The sequence below is a fragment of the Ambystoma mexicanum genome, chromosome 11 (assembly GCF_040938575.1).
Source record: "Ambystoma mexicanum isolate Mex_15411 chromosome 11, UKY_AmexF1_1, whole genome shotgun sequence".
Classification (NCBI taxonomy): domain Eukaryota; kingdom Metazoa; phylum Chordata; class Amphibia; order Caudata; family Ambystomatidae; genus Ambystoma; species Ambystoma mexicanum.
In genome coordinates this window covers 727,346,780-727,367,637 of record NC_090934.1, presented here as the reverse complement: position 1 = coordinate 727,367,637, position 20,858 = coordinate 727,346,780, and the positions used below count along the sequence as shown (strand labels likewise).

At 43.3% G+C, this 20,858-nt stretch overlaps 1 protein-coding gene across 7 annotated transcripts in view; it reads left to right on the top strand.

Moving 5' to 3' along the window:
* FAR1 (fatty acyl-CoA reductase 1) overlaps window positions 1-20,858 on the top strand; it is a 1,197,112-nt gene that overhangs the window by 463,310 nt on the left and 712,944 nt on the right. The window lies entirely within an intron of this gene.

The following is a 20,858-nucleotide window of genomic DNA, read 5'->3' as shown; positions in this document are numbered from 1 at the left end:
ACCCTGTAAGAGACAGAGCCAGTACTGACAGAGCGTCCCACTGCTCCAAAGTCCTGACACATGGTCCAGCCCCAAATGCAACAGTGTCGTCAACAGACTTACAAGAACTGCTGCTATCTACATTAACTATTTCACTGGCACCATTCATAAAGCTGTATGAACATCTACATGAGGCAACTAGAGATTTAACTACAGTTGTGGCCTTATTAAATTCCAAAGTAGTTAATCTAGAACAAATATGTGGTCATACAAACAACAAGCAACTCGAGGGTTCGAAAAGACTGGATGAGCTATACATGTTACTAAACGAGCACCGATGTGACCGATAAAAAGCTGTTTGCCGAAGTTGCCAAAGAAGCACTTGCGCTGTTCAAATGGGACGGAAAAAGACCACCATCTGTGGCAAACTGTAATAGACCTAATGTTTGCATACGACCGACCATAGATGAAGGAAACCATGGCCCGGGCAACAGTGGTGACATCACAATGCCCTCTGGTTGTTTGTCAGCAATAAAGTCTAACCTATCACAGACGATTACCAAACCTCCCATTGAGAAACCATACGTCCGAACTTCAATCACGGAACCTTCAAGCTTGATCCTTAACAACAGTAAGACTAGTATTCCGTCACCTAGGGAAACAAACCTACCCCAGAGCACGGAGGTAAGTCAACACACAATACTGATCATTGAAATCGATGTGTCCTTCCATGACGCCTTTGAACAAGCAAGAAGTTCCGCAAACTTGGCTCAAATAGTCCCCCAGGTTGAATCCACATCTAACATGCAACCCCAGAAGGAGAGTATAAATCAGGTTGGGAATAAACCCACCTCAAACACAGCTCCAATTTTATTCCCTATCTTTAATAAGGAGGCTGAGACACCCTTATGCACGGGTACTGGAAAACAGAATGTGCCCCAACGCAAAAAATCTAAAAATCTACCGGCAAAGAAAGGTATCAAACTGAATGGAGCACGCAAATTCCTTCGTAACATTAAGGTGGTCCACGTGCTAGCCACCGAAAATAATAAACTATCATCTAAGCCAACACAAAACCAAGCGGCTGTAACTCCTTCTGTCACTGAAACTGGAGTTACCCTAACGACAAAGCGAGCACGGAGCATGAAATTCCAACCAAACTGCTAAATATGTCAATTTATGATACTGAATACAAGGACGCTGCTGAGTCCACTATCTTGTCTAGTGAAAAAGCACAAGCCGGTGCCAACAAGCCCGCGGACACACAATCAGAAAGAGCTCTGGCCGTCGGAAGACTTGTCGTCATTGGGAAAGAAGTGCCAACACGAGACATCAAAGCATCAATCCTGGCGGTATCAGAGTCTTCTTTTGAACAGTTCAGTCCTGAAATTGACAAAGTGGGCGTAACATCGCGTGCGATAGTGCAGCCGAAGAGTCCTACTTTTCTGACCATGCATGCTAAACGACAAAAGATAAACAAACTACCAAACACAAATTACAAAGAGTGTGGACCATGATCAAAGAGATGGGGAGCTGCGGGAGAGTCAAGTCCATGGTCGCGAGGAAAGGGTCGCACCTTACCACCCAAAGCAGTCAGAGAAACAAAACAAGGGCCAACCAACAAGAAATAGCAAAGAAAACCCTTTGAGAAGGAGCATTCTAACCAGGGGACCAACTCAACAACCCTGGTCAGACTACTGGTTGAGAGATTACAGTCTTCCGACAACCGGCTTCTAAATCGTAGCAACATTATAAAACTACTACATCACGTACCTGGATTATGCACAATTACCTCTGAAGACCTGCATATTGTTGAATTCCCAGAAGAGCGACGTCGTAACAAAGTGGTGCTTCATATAACCTCCCCTTTTAATAGCCTCAACCATTCTGGACGCTAATGTGACCCTTTTTTTAGCTCCAATAAACGACCGAGATGAGCTACCACATCCTCCAGAATGCTTATCAAACTCTCATAAACCATCTATGGGAGTGTCTACATAGCCTCGAACCGGCCTGTAGGTCCTTCCACGTCATCCTGTAAGATTCCAAGAGACGACGCCCTTAAAAAAAACTTGCCGTTCACTGAAAAATAAATGTCTTGTTTACTGAAGATCGATGCCCAGAACAACAAGGCGAAAGCAAACCGATAAGTATAACCATACAAGGTCAAGTGAAATCAGACGGTTTAACGGCCAACCCTCACACAAGCAGCCTCAATCAAGAAACAACACAAAACTGGCAATGGTTGGCGACAACACTAAACAGCAATCAACCGCAATAATGCCAGAAGGAGTCTGCCTCGCATCTACACTCGCTAGGCTCTTGGAATACGTGAGGCTTCAGTCATCTGTTCAACAGTGAGTGGTTGGGTGATTAGTCTATTGCTTGTCTACAGGAGACATGGCTAAGTGACATCTCGACAGTATTGGACTTTCAGATTGCATTAAACCCTGCCATACGACTTGAAAAGGGGCGTACTATGGCTGGTCTCATAACTTTGGTAAGATGCGCATCAGGTTTTGACATCATTAAATCAGTAAACCACTCTCCATTTATCCAAGAGCCAACGATTGCAAAAACGGACTCCATGTCACAAGCAATTGAACAAATGTTGATTATAAATGTATATTGGAACCACGGAACTGTGGAGAAAGACGAGTTTATCGATGCAATTTCCACCATTATAGATCGCTTACTTGTGGATCAAAAGGGTTCCAATATAATACTCTGTGGAGACCTGAATATTGACCACTTCCACTCGAAGACATCCCTGGCTAAAAATTTATCGTCGCGATGGATGAAAGAAATGAGTGCAAGAAACTTACAAATGCTGAATGGCCACACTCAAGGCAACATACCGCCGGTCCTGACGTGGAACATGGAGAATCATGGCTCCACAATGAACTATATATTTGTATCAGCAGACATCAACGGGTGAAAACACTAAAAGTGGCCCCAAGGGAAAGTAGCAATCACGATATGCTAATCATGGAATTCGCAAACCTCACGCGAAATTTCAAAACAAAATGGCCACAGAAGATCAAAATGGAGTCAAGTAGAGTGAGGCTAAGGTTAGCTGAAGAAGAGGTTCTTCAGATATCCAATCAATACTGTGTGGGGGAACCACGCTCGAATATGCAGGCCTATTGGTCAACTTCAAAACAAATAATGGCGGCTCAAAACACTTGAATATGAAACGCCTCCATTGTTTTGATTTAGACATACTGAAAGAGAAACGGCTAATGAGACACATAATTCATCAAGCCCAGACAGCTGACAAGGGCACATGTGTAGCAAAGACAAAGGCCGCCAAACAGCGGTACAAAAATTGGATCAAAACACACAAATGTACAATGATACAAAAGGATTCAGAGCGCATGCTAGAAAGTCTCCAAAACAAGAACACCAGAGAATATTGCAACATTATAAACAATAAACAAGCTCCCCAGGCTGCTCTACAAGCATCCATGGTCTCGGAAGCAGTGTGGATTGCCCACTTCAACGAACTATACAAAAAACACACGATCAACAAACTTGTATGTTCCAACTAACACAAAATGGGCTCTAACATTTCCCAAAGACGACATTGGAAGAATAATCAACAAAGCTAACAATTCACGTGCACCTGGGCCGTACGGTCTGACAAACTTCACGCTTAAGCAACATCCGGAGTTATGGGCCGAACTCTGCGTGAATCTCTTTCATAGAGTAAATGACCAATGTCAGACACCAAACTCATGGAAATCTGCCGTGATTGTGCCGGTGTATAAAAAGGGCAACAGAACTTGCCCAAAAAACTACCGACCGATCGCCTTACTTGATGTCTTGGGAAAGATTTACGCAACTATGTTACACCTTAAATTAGTAAAATGGGCCACACTGTCGAATCATGTCGATCAGACAGACCGGATTCGTAAAACATGTTGGCTGCTCGCTGAATCTGTTGCTGCTGAATTTATTGAAAATGGAGGCGATAAGATCACAAACAGTATATCTTGCCTTCATTGACTTTATCTGTGCTTTCGACACCATTGATCGGGGATTGCTATGGATTAAAAGGAGTACATGGAGTTGCCCGGAAGACCTCTTGGCCGCAATAAAAGAACTGCACACTGGCACCTCAATTAGAGTACGATTAGATCAAACTAGCACACTGTCATCATCGATCGAAACATTCAAGGGAGTTAAACAGGACTGTCCCCTGGCAGCTGCAATATTCAGCCTGTTTATATCAGACATTGGCAATTCCATCGAAGCTGTAAAGTCCTTTCCGCCAAAAATGCATACATCCAGTCTAAGTTTGCTTCTTTACGCAGACGACCTCATACTGCTGGACTTAACACCAATTGGCCTGCAAAGAAAAATCAATGCAGTGCAACAATACGTGGTTGAAAATCATCTGCTTATTAACACAAAGAAATGTGAAGTTCTTGTGCTAAAAAATCTTAAGAGTGGTTGGACAAGAACAACAAAGAGCTCATCCTTGTTTATAGGACAAGAAAAACTACTGATATCCTCCAGTGTAAAATATCTTGGTATGACTATCAGTTCCAGTCTCAACGACGATCCATGGATAACGGCAACAAAACGCAAATGCAAACAACTAGCAAATCAAGCTCTAGTGTTAAAGAAGAGATTTGGAAGGTTTTCTCTTAAAGTGGTCTTGCGATTCTACCAACAAAAAGTAATATCAGCACTAACGTACGGGGCAGAAAGCGCCTTGAGTGGCTCATGGAAGGTGTGGTCCACACTTGAGAACATCTTATGGACGAAAGTTCTGGGTATATCAAAAGGAACATCGGCTTCAATTTGTTATGAACTTTCGCTAATCTCTATCTACGCACGAGTATGTTGGAGTCTGTTAGCACTATATCGGAAAACAAAAGTATGCAAACAAATTCTGCAATTTGCAATTTTCCATAATGCCAGCTCGTCAGCCCCAGGTGTCATGGCAATGTGGCTGAAACGATGTTAGTCTGTCAGATTACGACATCAATCCTGAGCTGCTTCAAGGTTAAAGGGATAGTCCAGTAAAACATTTTATTTAAAAAATAGATAGGCAACATTAAAAAAAAAATACTAGCTCTTTTTTTTTTAAACTTCCTATGTCAAATTTTGAGCTATTCAAGCTCAAAATTCGCAAAAGCAAGCGCATGGGTGCATCCATTTTGTGAAATGGATGCCCGCCTGTGCTGGCTTTTGCGGCACTAATGAAGGAAAAGCCAGCCAGCTGTAGTAAACAAAAGCTACCGCTGGGTGGCTTTTCCTTCATTGGTGCTGTACGCGGAGGACGGGGACCGGAGACCAGACCAGAGCAGGAAAGCTGCAGCTGAATCTCGGTAAGTGCCATTTATTTATTTTTTAAAAATAAGCACTAGCTGCGGTTTTTTTTTTCCAGGCTGGAGGAGCCCGGAAAACTTGAAGCGACCGCAAACATAAATACAACGTTGTGTTTGAAAACGCTGCGGTTTTTCTTTCCAAGTTTCTCGGGCTCCTCCGGCTCGGAGGAGCCTGAGAAACTCGGAAAGAAAAACCGCAGCGTTTTCAAACACAACCGCGTTGTGTTTCTGCCTGCCTTGGCTTTCACTTTGGGTGAGCACCAATGAAGGAAAAGCCACCCAGCGGTAGCTTTTGTTTACTACAGCTGGCTGGCTTTTCCTTCATTAGTGCCGCAAAAGCCAGCACAGGCGGGCATCCATTTCACAAAATGGATGTGCCCATGTGCTTGCTTTTGCGAATTTTGAGCTTGAATAGCTCAAAATTTTACAGAGGAAGTTTTACAAAAAAGTGCTAGTATTTTTTTTGTTTTAATGTTGCCTATCTATTTTTTAAATACATTTTTTTACTGGACTATCCCTTTAACCCGGAAGCAGCAAAACTAAAAATTTGGTGCTTGGATTGGGAGTTGACATGCTCTGAACGGGGGGCATCTAAGCTACTGAGTGAAGTTCCACCGAAGGCTCGGGCATTCAACAGCATACAAAAATACATTGAATTATTTCCAGACCCAAATGCCAGGAGGTTGTTCATGTGTCTTCGGCTTAACATGTTTAAAACCAAGGAACGCTTGAGAGCAGGGTCAGTTAACGCGAATTTGAATCCTATGTGTCGATGTTGTACACAGGAAATTGAAACACTAAAACATTTAGTGCTATTCTGCATCAACCTACGTACAGAGAGAACCCGACTTTTGGGCTCTTGGAGCGAGTCCCACCCATCCCTCAGTGCAGACGAGTGGTGGCAACAAATGTTCAACGGAACAGAGTCGAAACTGATACTGCCATTGACAAACTTTTTGGCTATAATTGAAAATCGGTTACTGCATTAAGCGTATGACACTCGTGATGTGTTACTCGAAACTGTGCTCAGAGATTAAACACACGGGAATGTAAAAAAACATTGATCAAAAAAGCTGTTGGGTAATGTGGTGGATTGTAAAGAGATGTAATGAGTGATAATGAATGGTTTCATTTTAAAGGTTTGTATGTAAACCAATGAAATTAATAAAAAATAAAAGTGAAAAAATTGTGAAGAGAACTGAAAGGACCTACGACATGCAGACAGCTCTCGGAGCCTGATTTTGTAGGTGACATTTAACAGGTGGTCTTTGGGTGGATATTGGCATGCACCAAATTTGATCATACATCAAATCTGGCCCTTACCAGTTGTACCAGGGCTTACTCAATTTTTTTTTAAAGCATGTCTTGTGAACAATGCCTATTTGGCAGAGATGAGTGAGGCAGGACAATGGAAATTAATATGGCCCGTAGTCCTTATTTGCTGGACCCAAATGAGTCATTGCCATCCCTCAGAAAAACCTTTGCATAAAGCAGCCACCAGTTAGCAAAAATTCCTGTCTATAACTATCTTTGGAAACTGTATTTAAAGAACATGAATCTGACGGATCCCTTGCTGGAGATGGAAGAGTTGCATAACTCAAAGTATTGTTTTCAAGCTAGTGTAGCACACCTAGATTCATAGCCAACAGTTCAAGTCAACCCTCTTGGAGGCTGCTGTGAAATTAGTTGAACCGGAGAAAAAAGTGAACTAACATGGTTTCCTCCATGCAAGCTCTTACAGATGGTGCAAGCACTGACGTAGCATGCAGGGACCTTTTTCATATTAACGTTTTGTTATAATGGAAAATTTAAAAAGATGTAAGCGATGAATAATTAATTTGCTTTCATGCTCTAGTCTGGCAGCCAAATGCCGGTTAAAAACAGTGACAATATTTTGGGCATGAAATGTGTTACTATTTATAGCATCTGCAAAAGCGCAAAGTGTTGTGGACTGAAACAGCATTTTCTCCTGACTTTCTTTACATGCTTCTATCTATTGTTATTTGTAATGGGTAATAGTTTGAGTCTCAGGCAGAAATTAAACATACATATATTATCTATATTTGAGAGTATTAATAACGGTAATTCTACTTCTACTTCAGGATCTCAGAGCAACAGAACCAAAGTATTTGAACAGCTACCCCCTTGTTTGTTTCCATACTCTGCTAACTGATTATGACTATTGTGCCACTAGAAAAAGCTATTATGCTATGCTTGCTATCCAACATTCAATATGTAGCTAGCCTCCATAGGAAAGTAGTGACTTTGCAGGAATCTGATAACTGAGCTCCTAGAAGCCGCACACTCAAAATCAGAGGTCCTGCTGCAGTTTTAACAAGAATAATGCTTTATTTCACTTTACAATAAATGGAACAGCCTGCCACCTATTGACCAGAATAGCTTCACATAGCAGTGTAAACCAAAGCAGATAGAAACCCTCCAGTGCTCGCTCACACACTCATGCCGACTCGTTGCCTTCCTCTTGTTGTATATGTACGTTGGTTGCCATTTTTCCTCCTAACATTGTAGACTACAACCTTGCTCATGCCCGGAGAGTTCTGTTCTCAATCCCCCTGTTTCTTTTTTTGTTATTTTCTTCTTCACTTGCTGGTTTCTTTCCTGATTGGCTGCCCTATTCCATAGTGATTGTTAGGCAAGATTGTATGCAGTACCCTTTGGGTGCACTAGCACAACCCTGACCTCCTGGCAATCGGAACCCAACCTTTGGTATAAGTCTGTACTACACAGGTTGGTAGCGTGTTGAGCAGCCAGGCTTATCTCAAGAGGGGTCAATGTGAGCTGTAGGGGAGTTAGAGATTCACAGTGACATGTATTACAATAAACTCTTACACACAAGGTTTCTTGATTAAACAATTATTAATTTATTTAACAGTCAGTTTAATAAGCTTTCTTCAGAAGGGGGCAATATAAAAGTAATACTCAAATACACTTAAAAAATACACACTTCAGATTTCTAAATCAGCAAGTACCCGTTTGGGATGGCCCACGGACACTACCTACACCCTCAAGTGACTTCAATAGTTAGGGTGCTGGGGACATTAATATATCACTGTTGCATTTAGAATCAGATTTAGGAATATGTCAAATGGGAAAAGGTTATGTAGAACAACAAGAGTTCACACAAATATTCTGAAGAAGGTAAGTACTTTTGATAGCCCCCAATGCAAAGCTAGTAAATCCTTCCTGGAAGGACGACACCACACCTAAGTAGAGGAGAGAAGTCCTATTCAGGGAGCCAGTCCAGCCAATGTTGAGTTAGCCAAAGTCCAGGTGAACTGAAGCGCTTCTTGCAGGTAAGAAAGTCTTGCACAATGTTTTAGAAGTCTTGTAGAATAAGAAGAAATTCAAAGTAGGGCCACAAGCTGATTAGGCTTGTGAGGTAAAGAAGCTGTCAGCAACTCTAAAGAGGCAACCAAGATAAGTCTTCAACGAGGACAAGCAAGGTGACACTACAAGAGGCAAGTTCTCTCAGACTTTACAGTACCTTTAGGGTGAAGAAAATTGCAGCAGATGACTTTTATTCCTGTGCAGCTCTGCAGATCCTGGTGTTCCTGGGCCTCAGTCATGGGGACAAGAGGGAGGATTTCTGGGGACTCCTGCACTACAATGGGGACAGTCGCCGCTAGCAACTGGCAAACTTCAAACAAATGGCACTTCGGTATTTCAGCTCCTTGCGTCTACCACAAATAGCAACACCACGGTTCCTGGCTCTCGAGATGGGCTTTCCTTGCATCTGGTGTCCCGCACTCTGTTTAGGTGGGTCAGGCTCGGTCAGTCCTGCTTCCTGGGAGTTTGGAGTATCTTCCTGGAGTTCTTGGCCAGATTAAAAGCAACGCACACAAACTGGTGTTCCTTTCCCTGGCTATTTGGTTCCAACAGCGACTGCAGTGGAAATTCAACCAGCTCCGAGAGGATGTCCAGGCGGCTTACTTTGGAGTCGATTGATCCCACCAACTCAAAGGGAGAAGTCGTCCTTGCAGGGGCTTCTCTGTTGATACGAATTTGGAGTTTCAGCACAGCTGCAGGGCTTCACCGGGTAAACCAATGGTCCAGGAGTTGCAGCAGGCGTCCTCTTCAAGTTATTCTTCGGATTCCTTCGTCCAGTGGTCGACTCTGCCTTCCAAGCTAATAAAGCCTTGCCTTTTATGCAGGTTTCTCCCATTCATTCCAGCCTAGCTATCAGTCACCCAGCAGGGTGGTTGTCCTTGCTGGACAGCCAGCTGGCCAATCACCTAAGAGTGCATTCCTGTCACCTAGGAGACTAAGCACAGGGAGTTTCGGGCACTTCCCTCGCTTGTTGCCCTGCCAGACACCCTGGAGCCAGAGGCGGGCATCACTTGTGAATCCTGCCAAAGGCAAAACGAACAAAGGGACCAAACCTGGTAAATCTGAAGGACCTTTCCACAAAGAAATGGCGAAAAAAGAAGACGGCCATTTTGACAAAAATGGCACCCATGGGTGCTTTACCGTGGCTGCGCCCGCGGTAAAAACACACAATGGTAGTAAAAAATAAACCACTGCCACCAGCCATTCAGCGACGAAAGGGTAACATAAAAACTGTTGCACGAGAAGCTAGACAACAGGGATACTAAGTAAACCCTCCAGCACCCTATTGTAAGACTGTGTGTGTTAGGTCTAGAAAGTTACAAAGTTAAGTCAATTCAATTTCAGGCACAGTGAGAAAAAGTAGTGGCTGCGAACTCTCAAGTGGTTAATAACCACTGAACAGCTTATCAAGCCTTGTTCTATCGAGAGAGGGGCTCCCGCTACCTTTGCAAACCAAATTTCAAGGAACCTGGGATTAGTAACCCTAGGTCTCCTGGGGGCAACCAGACGTGGTCTCCCTCTCACTGTGCTTAGCGAGGCATCAGCTTCACCTCACTGATGATCCCCAACAAGGATGAAACACATGTATGGGGTTGCTGGTGGTACTCTCGTTCAGGTTGGAATTGCCATTGCATTTCGGTGCTGGACTGCCCCTGGGCAGGACAAAGACTGATATGCAAATGGATATTTCCCATCTGTGAAAGGCACAGTGAGAAAAAGCAGTGGCTGCGAACTCTCAAGTGGTTTATAAACACTGAACAGGTTATCAAGCCTTGTTCTATCGAGAGAGGGGCGCCCGCTACCTTTGCAAACCAATTTCACTTTACTGCTCTGGGAAAAAGTAGTTTTTTCCAGAGAAGGTATTTAAACCTTTCGAAAATATGAAAGACTTCCTGGTGCCACTGCACTGAAGGTGCTGCGTGGCACAATGTAAACGATGATGCCTATGGAGTATGTCAGACTCCATAACCAAAAGAAACACAGAATTCAAAATCACATTAAAATACATGAGTGTGGAAAAAAGGGTCTCTCTCTCTCTCCAGGTTAAAAAAACCAAGTCCTCAAAATCCAGCAAAGTTGCCGGGGGTCTCTAAGGTAGTGGGAATTAGCACATTTCTTAGAATTCTCCCTAACAGTGATTCGGGTTGAAACTGAGTTATTTTCCATAGACAATTAGAAGCAGCTCTCCCAGCATTCTTTTAACATTTAGTCACCAGATCTGTGAGACTGGCTAAAAAGAATCATTCCTGCAGCCAGGCACGCCAAAGCAACTTAGTGCCTAAATGTAATTGTAATTTTTACGTGTACCATTTTAAACCTGCACAGAAATGTGCATTTTGAGTTATCATAGCAGATTACCATTTGTGTTGCTGTCTCTACATTACGAATGTAAGTGATCCCAGCATTTCTTTTTTCTTTTAATAACTTGTATACACCTATGCAAAGGAAAGGTTTTAAGGACATGGCAAAGATTTGGAGTTACTGGTGCTTTCTTTGCATATTAATCAAACAGATGTCCCTGCTATCTATGGGAATAGTCCAATTGTCGTGAATTGCATTATATGCCTAAAATAGGAACAACTTTAAACTTCATGCCAGGCCACATCAGCCTGTCGCCACGTATGAAACATTCTAATAACTGACGAAACACATTTCCAAAATGTGTATTCCCACTATTGATTTTTCCAGGCTTCTTTTCTCCAGCACAATTTGAAACGAGAAGCTTAGCTTGCATCTTGTTCTCTTGTTCCTACTGATTACATGAATTGTATCATCTGTTAGAATATTATTGGCTATCATGGAAATGGGGGATGGATGTAATCTTAAAAGCAAGCTGTTTTAGCAGGCTGGAGGGACCACCTGAGATTTCCTTGACTGCCGTGTCTCTGTGCACCACAAAGTGCAAGCGCCTGTAGAACTGCTGGCCTGCAAGATGTTGATCTGCTGGGCAAGGAAGTAAGCAGATTTAATAAGTAGGCCAGTATTAATTCTAGTCTATGGGCCTAAAAGTTGGCACTTTGCCAGTTAGGGGAAAACAAAACTGCAAAGCTGAACCGCTTTAGAAACAAGCAACAAACAGCGTTCAGGTCTCTTCACCTCGAGACAGTTAATTGTTTATGGGGCTGCAAATTGGCACTTTGCCAGTATATCCAAATTATATTTGACTGTTTCAATATTTTGTGGACTGAAATAAGCCATTTCTGCACATTTATTTGAACATACATTTTTCTTTTCCATGCAAGGACAATTAAGAGACACCATTGTGTATTATTGTTTGGTTTACCTTTCTTTTTTCTGCTGGTGACACGCTAGTTCAGGGCACAATTTACTTTTGCAACCTGTGTTGCCCCTAGAACGTCTTTGGCCAGGATAACTGGATTAATCAAAGCACAGACGGCTAAGGCTGAGAGTAATGTCTTGCTGGGAGGGGGGGAGGGGTTTAAAATGTTGAATCTATAATATTTTTGATCCATGGCTCTAGATCGGTTTTAGGCTGTTTTTAGTTAATTGTACATAGAAGCCTTAGACTTGTGGCCAGTGACAGTAGCCCCCCCCCTCCGTCCACCTAATGGGTTATCCAGAGGTTGATTTGTATAACGTTATCTGCCCCCCCCCCCCCCCCCCCCCCCCCCGGCTTGCCAATCGAAAGCATCACAATTGTCAATAAGATTTTATGTTTCCCTGGGCCTCAATGGCTAAGTGCACATTGGGGGTTAGTAGGTTGTTTTAACATTTTAAAAGTGAATATTCGAGTAGGATGCCGGGCAAGTGCTGAATTCCTTTATCAGGAACTGTATATTGTTTGATTATTCTGTTTAATTGCTCTTATATTATTGCTACAAGAAAATAAATCTACCTAATTGCTGAATAAGAGAATGAGAGCATTATTAATGTGTTCCTATTTATTCGTATCAAAGGCAATGTATTGCAAGTGCAAAAACGTGTTGGTTTAGTGATAAAACTGTGTAGTGGTCATATTGGTAGCATTGATACGCATCGCCCAGAAAGTGGGTCCACACAAATATTGCTGCCCGATAGTCAGCCTGTCGAGGCACTCAGGGCTACTAGTTTTTCTTGCACTAAATCTTAGAGACCCAACTTTCATACAGCGCCTTGGTTTTGGTTACCTTACTTTTCTCTGCTGCACAACCTGGCAGAGCCCAATGTTGGTATTTAGACTGTCTTTGGGGTAGAGGCTAGGCTGTGGTGTGCAGAGTATGTTACAAATAATGACAACAATTTAGCATTGTGATGGATCCAGTGGAGTCATCTCTGATCTTCCGGTGGGGACAACCTCCTATGTGGCTGGGTGATGGTAGCCGCTTCCTGACCCTGGAGCAGCTATAATGAGGTAGGAGACAACCTGTGGGAAGATGTCATGGCTTCATTGGACGTGACATGGCATCCCCCATTTACCCTTGAAGATAATCCAATCATACCCAATACCCTCAAGGTCTATTGCCATACATCTACAATCCCCCTAATAACCTTTCCCCAAATCATACCAAACTTCCAACTCTGGTCTACTTATATGACTGCCTTCTCCAGTTCTTATCCATCATTCAGAACTGGTTCACCATTTAGAACTGTTGAAAATTACTATTCGAGCCTGTGGAACCAACCATTAGCAATGGACTACTATTCCCAGAGTTAGGCGAATACTAGGACGAGGAAGATGGAAAGAGCATTGCAGAGTGGAAGAAGCCACAATCGCCATGCATGCTCTAGCTGTTTTTCGAAGCCACCTAGGCCAGGGAAATTTAAAAGCCTGCAACCAAGTGGTAGAGCTGGCTACTGTTGATGATAAGACGTTTACCTCTCCGAGGCTCGAGAGTCTGAAAAGGCACAGACCGGTACGGTGGAGCCGGGTGACTCACCATTCAGGAAGGGAGGTGGAGCCTGAAGCCAAGTGGGCATGACGAAGCAAAGTTGTGGGAGAAACACCAACAAAGAGAATGCAGTCACGAGAAGAAAGCAAGCGGGACACCTTTGCCAGGTTATGACGAACGAACATGAGCACACCAGCAAGAGCCGGTGAGTCAGCCCAAGGATAGTGGGTGCCTGTGGCGTATCGCCGATCACGCCGAATACAAATGCAAATACGAATAAATAGAAACCAAGAAAGAGAAAAAGGAAGAGACTAATTGAAAGCCAAGTGCATTGCAAACAAGATCCCTAGCAATTTGTGAATGTGTGGAATGCAAACATATAGGGAACCCGAATCGAATAAAATGCAGAGAGGATTTATTGTTTAATGAAGAGAATATATAATTCAGGAAGTGGGGAGAAACAGCCTGTGAATACAAGAAGCCCTGGCAGGAGATTATACCAGGTAATTGCAAGTCTATTGATACAAGAATTAACAATAGGAAATATTTTAACTGTTAACCAGAACAGAAGGGACAGCAGTACAATTAGAAGGCTAAATGGCTTTGAAGGTAACAATGCCGTTCTGGCCCAAGAAAGACACAAGGAACTGTTGCATGAAAGACTGTTTGTGTTCAAGAGGAATCCAGGCGAAGGGAATCGCCCTCTGGAACAAGGATTCTTTATTCCTAAAGAACTTTTGACTTGGTACTATGCATTCTTCCTTTTTGAACTCTTTTTGCAAGCAGCTAAGGTGAAAGGCAATTCCCTTTCCACCTTCTAGTTTAGTTTATAGTGTAAAACTCAGAATAGAACGTTGGACAAAAGGACAGTTTTGATTTTGTCATCCTGACATACCTATCCTTAGTTTTGCTTTTAGGTAGGGAAATTCCTCTTAGAGCAGGGTCTGAGGCATTTCCCAACCCTTTTTTTGTAATTCAAGTCTTTGATTAACTCCTGTCAGAGTTTCATTCCTGACTCTTCACAGCATACACAAGATATGTAGAAAGGACCAGTCATGTATTGGAGACAGAACAAAAAAATGTAATCTATTTTTTCCTAGCCTTTACGGCAGGCATACAAAGGCAATCTTATTACAAAACCAGAAATTCCATGTTGGAATTGTATAAATAATGTGTAATGCATAGATTTGACTACACAGTTAGGAATTGCTTAAAGTGGCACAAAGATTAAGTGGCTTGTATGTTGCGACTTTATGCCAACAATTTTAACCAATGTTGCAGAAAAGAACATGGGAAGTTGGCTATCTTCAATAGAGAACCAACTCCCCAACACAGCTACCCTACTAGCATCCCAATGTAATTTTTCATGGCCTCGTGCCACTGTTCACGGGAAAGCAGAGGCAAGATCCTTTTTGTGTAGTTTTCCCAACGCCATGTTTTTTTCTGCAACACGCTTAAAATCCCCTGATATGGCATTGGAGAACACAAGCCATGTTGGAATAGTTCAATGTGTTCATCTGTCACATCCAAGTGAATGAACACCTACAGTTCCCAAAGGTAGAAAGAATCTTGGGATCCCTTTATCATTTTATTAGTTGAGCCCAGCACCCCCCACCTTTTATGGAGTGCTGGGGAGATACTGAGTATCTCCTTTCTCATTTTAAATGTACCATTTGTTACAAGGACAAACTTACCTTTAAAGGCGGGTGGCAGTGAACCTTTTTATTTATTCGGTGCACCTTTACCACAGGCTATTTGCACAGCTCCGGTAAAGGCACCCATGGATGCTCGTTTTACCAAAATGGCCCCTTTCTTCTTTTTTTGCCATTTTAGTGTTCCTTGTCCTTTCTTGTTCCTTCCCCTGACCTCCAGGGCAGGAATTTCCTTTGTGTGAGGAGTGTCTGTGAAGTCAGAAAGCGAGGGAGGAGTCCAAAACTCTGCATTCATTTGGCGTCCAGCCTGAGTGTGAGAATCCAGTTCAAACTGGGAGGCTGGCTGTCCTGAAAGGATTCCCAACCCCCCATGTTTTAATGTTGAAGGGCTGTTTGATTGGCTTGGTTCCTGCATAAAAGTCTGATCGTGGAAGCTGAAGAGCTAGTCGACCACTGGAACCAAAACAAAAATCAAAGAGTAAGATTAAGAAACCGCAGCTGGGGCGATTTCCAGCGACCGGAGAGCCTTCTGTGTAACCGTCGCTTGCTGTAGCCCTTCCTTCCAATCGACCTAGGGACTCCGAAAAGGATGACCCCGGCCCAGAGCCTGGTGAGACCCACTAGACTCAAGACCTACAATTTGAGCCATCGCACGCTGTGCTGTTACCTTGCTGGGCTGCAATACCCTGGGACCTCGAGCCATTGTGTGGTGCACTGTCTTCCGAAAAACGCTAAAACTTTGTGGGCAACCTGCTGGACCTCCATAGACGTGAATCGAGCCCAAAAAGTCCCATCAGCAGAGTAGAGTGCTGGACCTTGGAAACGACGAGAAACCGACCAGCCATATTCTGTCTTCTGTGCTCATGAAAAAGGCGCCAAATCCACAATTCAACATCCAGCTGCGAGGAAAACCTTGCCTAGAGCCTTCCCCATGATCCTTGCTGCAAAAGACCTTCCAATTTCCTGTCTTCTTGATGAAGGAATTCAACAACCAGGTTTTTGGCTGCAGATCCTGAAGTCGTCCTGCTGCAAAATCTTCTTCTGTGCTGAGGTACTGTGCTGGCTTGGGTATTTACTTAAGTCTCTTGTGATTCCTGTGTAGTTTGTCCAGATCACCCATGCCCACTGCTGTAATCCTCCTATGATGTCGTCTCTGAAGTCCCTGGATCCTCAACTAATTCTATATAGTAAAATACTTACTTGTTTGAACAGTAAAAGAAATGTTGCCAGTATTGTAAACAAAGTTATTTGGGAACTTTAAACTGAATGTATAGTTGCAAAAAGTGATTACGTACCCTAGATATGTTCTGCCATTCTGAAAACTATATATAGGTTTTACTTACCTTGAATAAGCTGTTTGCCTACTTAAATCAGTAATGTCAAAGTCTTGCTTTCCTTACACTTTCCCGCCGTTCTAACTGTAAGTAGATTGAAGGTTAAGTTACTCACCTGTGAAGTGGATTCCTGTGTAGTTTGTCCAGATCACCCATGCCCACTGCTGTAATCCTCCTATGATGTCGTCTCTGAAGTCCCTGGATCCTCAACTAATTCTATATAGTAAAATACTTACTTGTTTGAACAGTCTTCCTCTGGAACTCTAAACTTTGCCTGCAACTCAGCCCTATCTTACCCTGCCTACAGCTGACTCTTAAACCACTTGGTCTCTTCTGCCTCCCAGAGAACTCATGTACTAGAATTGGGAAGGGCTGGATACTTTAAGGGTTCTGCCTTTAAAAGTAAAAGAAATGTTGCCAGTATTGTAAACAAAGTTATTTGGGAACTTTAAACTGAATGTATAGTTGCAAAAAGTGATTACGTACCCTAGATATGTTCTGCCATTCTGAAAACTATATATAGGATTTACTTACCTTGAATAAGCTGTTTGCCTACTTAAATCAGTAATGTCAAAGTCTTGCTTTCCTTACACTGTCCCGCCGTTCTAACTGTAAGTAGATTGAAGGTTAAGTTACTCACCTGTGAAGTGGGTTCTCCTCTTCCCAAAAGTAATGCTGTTTTCTTCACTTTATTTTTCCTGTTAGGATAATTGTATGAGTGTCCCAATTTGGGTCTTGCTTCCCCTAGCTTGTTGTTAGCCTGTACAGAATAAGACTGCTTAGGTTATACTTAACTTTTAGGTTGCTGGTAGCTTCTTACAAAAGTATAGAGGTTTTTCTTAACTTGAGTAGAACTGTGTTCTCCTAAAATAAGTTGGAGTTATTGCTTCCCTTAGTTTGTGAACTGAAAAGCAACTGTAATTGAATATTACACCCCAAGATCCAACTCCCCTGGAATAACTTATCTTGAATCAGAGTTATAGGTTTACACTGTTCCTGGAATAAGTGTTCCACTATCTGAAAAGTATTTTGTCCAATTGACTTACTATGTGATTGCTTGCTGAGCATTACAGTACAACTGGGTCCACTATCCTTGAATTACTGTAAGTAATCCAAAAGTAAATATTGGTTTTGACTTCCCTTTAACTGACTGTTAGGTGTTATAAATTAGGTTATATGCGTTGGTCTGTGTACCTGCAAGCATAGTGTTGTGTTTATATATGATCTGTGATAGAAATTATCCCCCCGACACCCCCCTAAGATTTATCTGAGCCTACTTGTATTTAAATAAACCATTTATTTTTTTACAATGCATAGTGTCAGTTTTCCCTTGGAACATATTTGTATTACAATTTCTTTGTTTCTTTGTACTGATTCTACAGCCCTCTCTTTCTCCAAGGAGAAGCCTGGCTGCTCTGTGTACGCTACCCTATACTCAGGTGGTACAGCCTTATACTAAGAGTGGAGTCTTGTTCTGTCTCAGTTGAATTGTTTTGCTAAACCCTTAGTTGGACTTCACAAAAACTTTCCTAACATACAGTAATTTCATTTAGTCAGCATACACCTATAAAATGCTGATTTTTTGGAAGGAAAGCCGTTGGTTAGTGTTATCCTAGTAGAGTTTCAGGGAGTTCTGTTATGGATGAGGCCCAAATTCAAACACTATTTTGGCCCTCTCGTATTACTCCCAGGGAGTTATTTTCCCCTCTCATTTGCAGATCACATTGTGATGCAGAGATGCAGCCCCACCTTTTTATTCGTACTATCGGTGCCTGCTGCCTGCACAGGAATGGATCCCTCCCCTTTGTGCCACTTCTTTTAATATAATGCAATGGTAGTCTGGGGCCCCCTTGCTCCACTTCACCTGCGGTCTGCCGCTTATGGGACTCCCAGGCTGGCACCCTCCTGCATCACTTCAGGACCCTGCGCCCTTCCTCTGGCCTTCCTCCGCGTTACTTTAGGCAGCAGTTATGTTGAAACCGAGGGGGGTGGGGAGTAGGCATCACCCTCCATCCAGTCTGCAGATATTGATGACCGACGGGGGCTGCTGCATATAATTTCTCGCGGAGGCTGCAGTCCCACCCCACCCCGCAGTCCAACTTGCTACAAACAATCGCTCTGCCTGCCGCCCTCCTCACCAGCCAGCCAGCGGTTGTGCCTCGAGGCCTCCTGAATCACTAGCTCCGATCCCTATTGTTCACCCATTGTCATCCGTAGCAGACATCGCTGGGTGGTATGAAGCACTCTGTCTCCCTGCAGGCAGAACACGGCAAAAATCAGTTGCTCGGGGCAGCTGCCACACCCTATTCCTGGTCTGGGCTCCCGGACGTTTTTTACTGCCAGTTATTTTTTCACTGTGAGGGGCTGGGCTCACCATAGCTGCCATAGTGGGGGCTTCCCACTGCATCTATTTTCGAGGGACAGCTCCATGTTCACTTTATTCACCTTTTATACAGTGATGTGCACATCTTCCCCCTTCATGCGGCCATCTTGGAATCTGAACCATAGTTAATGTTAAGGTCATACAAGACACATCTCCCAGATCTAATAGCCATCCTCTTCAACTTGGGACTACCAATAATGTTAAAATGCTATTAACTGCTATACCCAGGTTGTATTATTTACTAAAACTGGCAGGGCTCATCATGTCAGCGTCCGCAAGCAGTCCTAAATCGACTTTGCGTCAGTGCTTTGTGCAGTCTTGGCCCTGTTAAAGCCTGTGTCCCCAGCATATGACGCCACCTCTGTGTGCTCCGTACAGTGGACTGGAAGATGTAGTCTCTCACAAAACAAGGATCGGAGCACTTTCCCTGTATTACGTTTTACCCAACTAAAAGAATAATAAAATCGATTCCTGGGTTAAACCCACTACTGATGAATAATGCTGCGGTAAAATACAATTGAAATGCAATTAAATCCTAACTAAATTTAAAATTCTAAAATCAATCACTTCATTAGTAATGTATTAACAATGTCCTTCAGGTTATAAAAAATTAAACTAGCACTCTCGGCACAAGACCGATGTACGGTCTTGTGCTGAGAGTGCTAGTGTAAGCTCAGTACAACTCAACAGTGACATACCCATCATTGCAATCAACAGTGTTTGAATGAGTTCCGGGTCGCCATGTGCACTAAAGGTAGCCCAAAAAAAGTCAGCAGACCACACTGCCCTCCCAACGTAACATACTGTTCCTCATGCGGTCGTCCATAGGTGTAGTGTCATATATTATAATGACCAAAGGAAAAAGAATTAAACAAAAAAAAAACTAAAATGTGACTCTAAAACAAAAACGCTGCTTTAACTAATATCTGTCTCTATGCTCTGAGGCCTCGGCACAATCTGAATTTCAGCTGCATTTTACAGATGCTTGCTTTTCTTGTTAGTCCCTGCACTTGACATGGTCTATAAACGTCCAGTACTCGCCAAATAAAACTAGCACAGAACTTCCACTGTCCCGGGGCGCACCCAAATCGGGTCAGCCAGGCCCATATGTACACCTCGGGCAACAGGATCACTCAGCCGATCACGGATCCCATGACAGTGGATTGGATTGTCCTACCCCCAGTGCAAGACGTCCCTCTAGGCAGAAGGCAACATCAGAGGCCCTCACTCACCACATGACACAAACTGTGTCAGGATGGAAAAATCTTCCCATAGGAAACTGCTAGCCCCAGCAGCTCGCAACCAGCACAATACGCCCCTGTGATAGGATTCAGAGTTCCCAGCTGCAGCAACTCTACGCTATGTAAGCGTTGCAGACCTGACCCTGGTCCTCGATACCCTCTCGGCTCCGACGTCTGCATCCGCTTAGGGTGGTCCTCGGGACGAGAGGGCCCAGACGCAGCTGTCTCACCAAGTTGGCTGCATAGCCCAGCGCTCACCAGCTCTCCACAACCTATCTGGCTTTCAGAGACCTTCAGGGAATATTCCCATATGCAGATCCCTCAGACAGGATTCCCCACACTTCAACTCGGGGACACCCGCTCCCAAACAGGACCTGTAAACAGGATTTACAGGCCTTGAGTGGCGCTCTACAGTTAAGCAGCCGTGTTGTTCGCTTTGTGCTATAGCCCCTGCCCAAAAACCTCATGGACACTGCCTCATGAATTTCAACATTTTCATTAGAAGGTGTGCATGGGCTGGATTCTGTTTTATCTCTTGCATGTGTCTTCTAAAAGAGGCTGTGTCTTTGCAAATGGTACCCCATCTGGAGTTGAAAGCCATGAGGTATTGGTGGATGCTGAACTTCAGAAGATAAATGGCATATTCATTTTAGTAGTTTCATTCTAATTTGTATTAATCTTTTCCATTTGTGTCAACCTTGATTTCAAAGTGTGTATTCAACAGCCCACTTTTGTAACTATTCTACCGGTAGA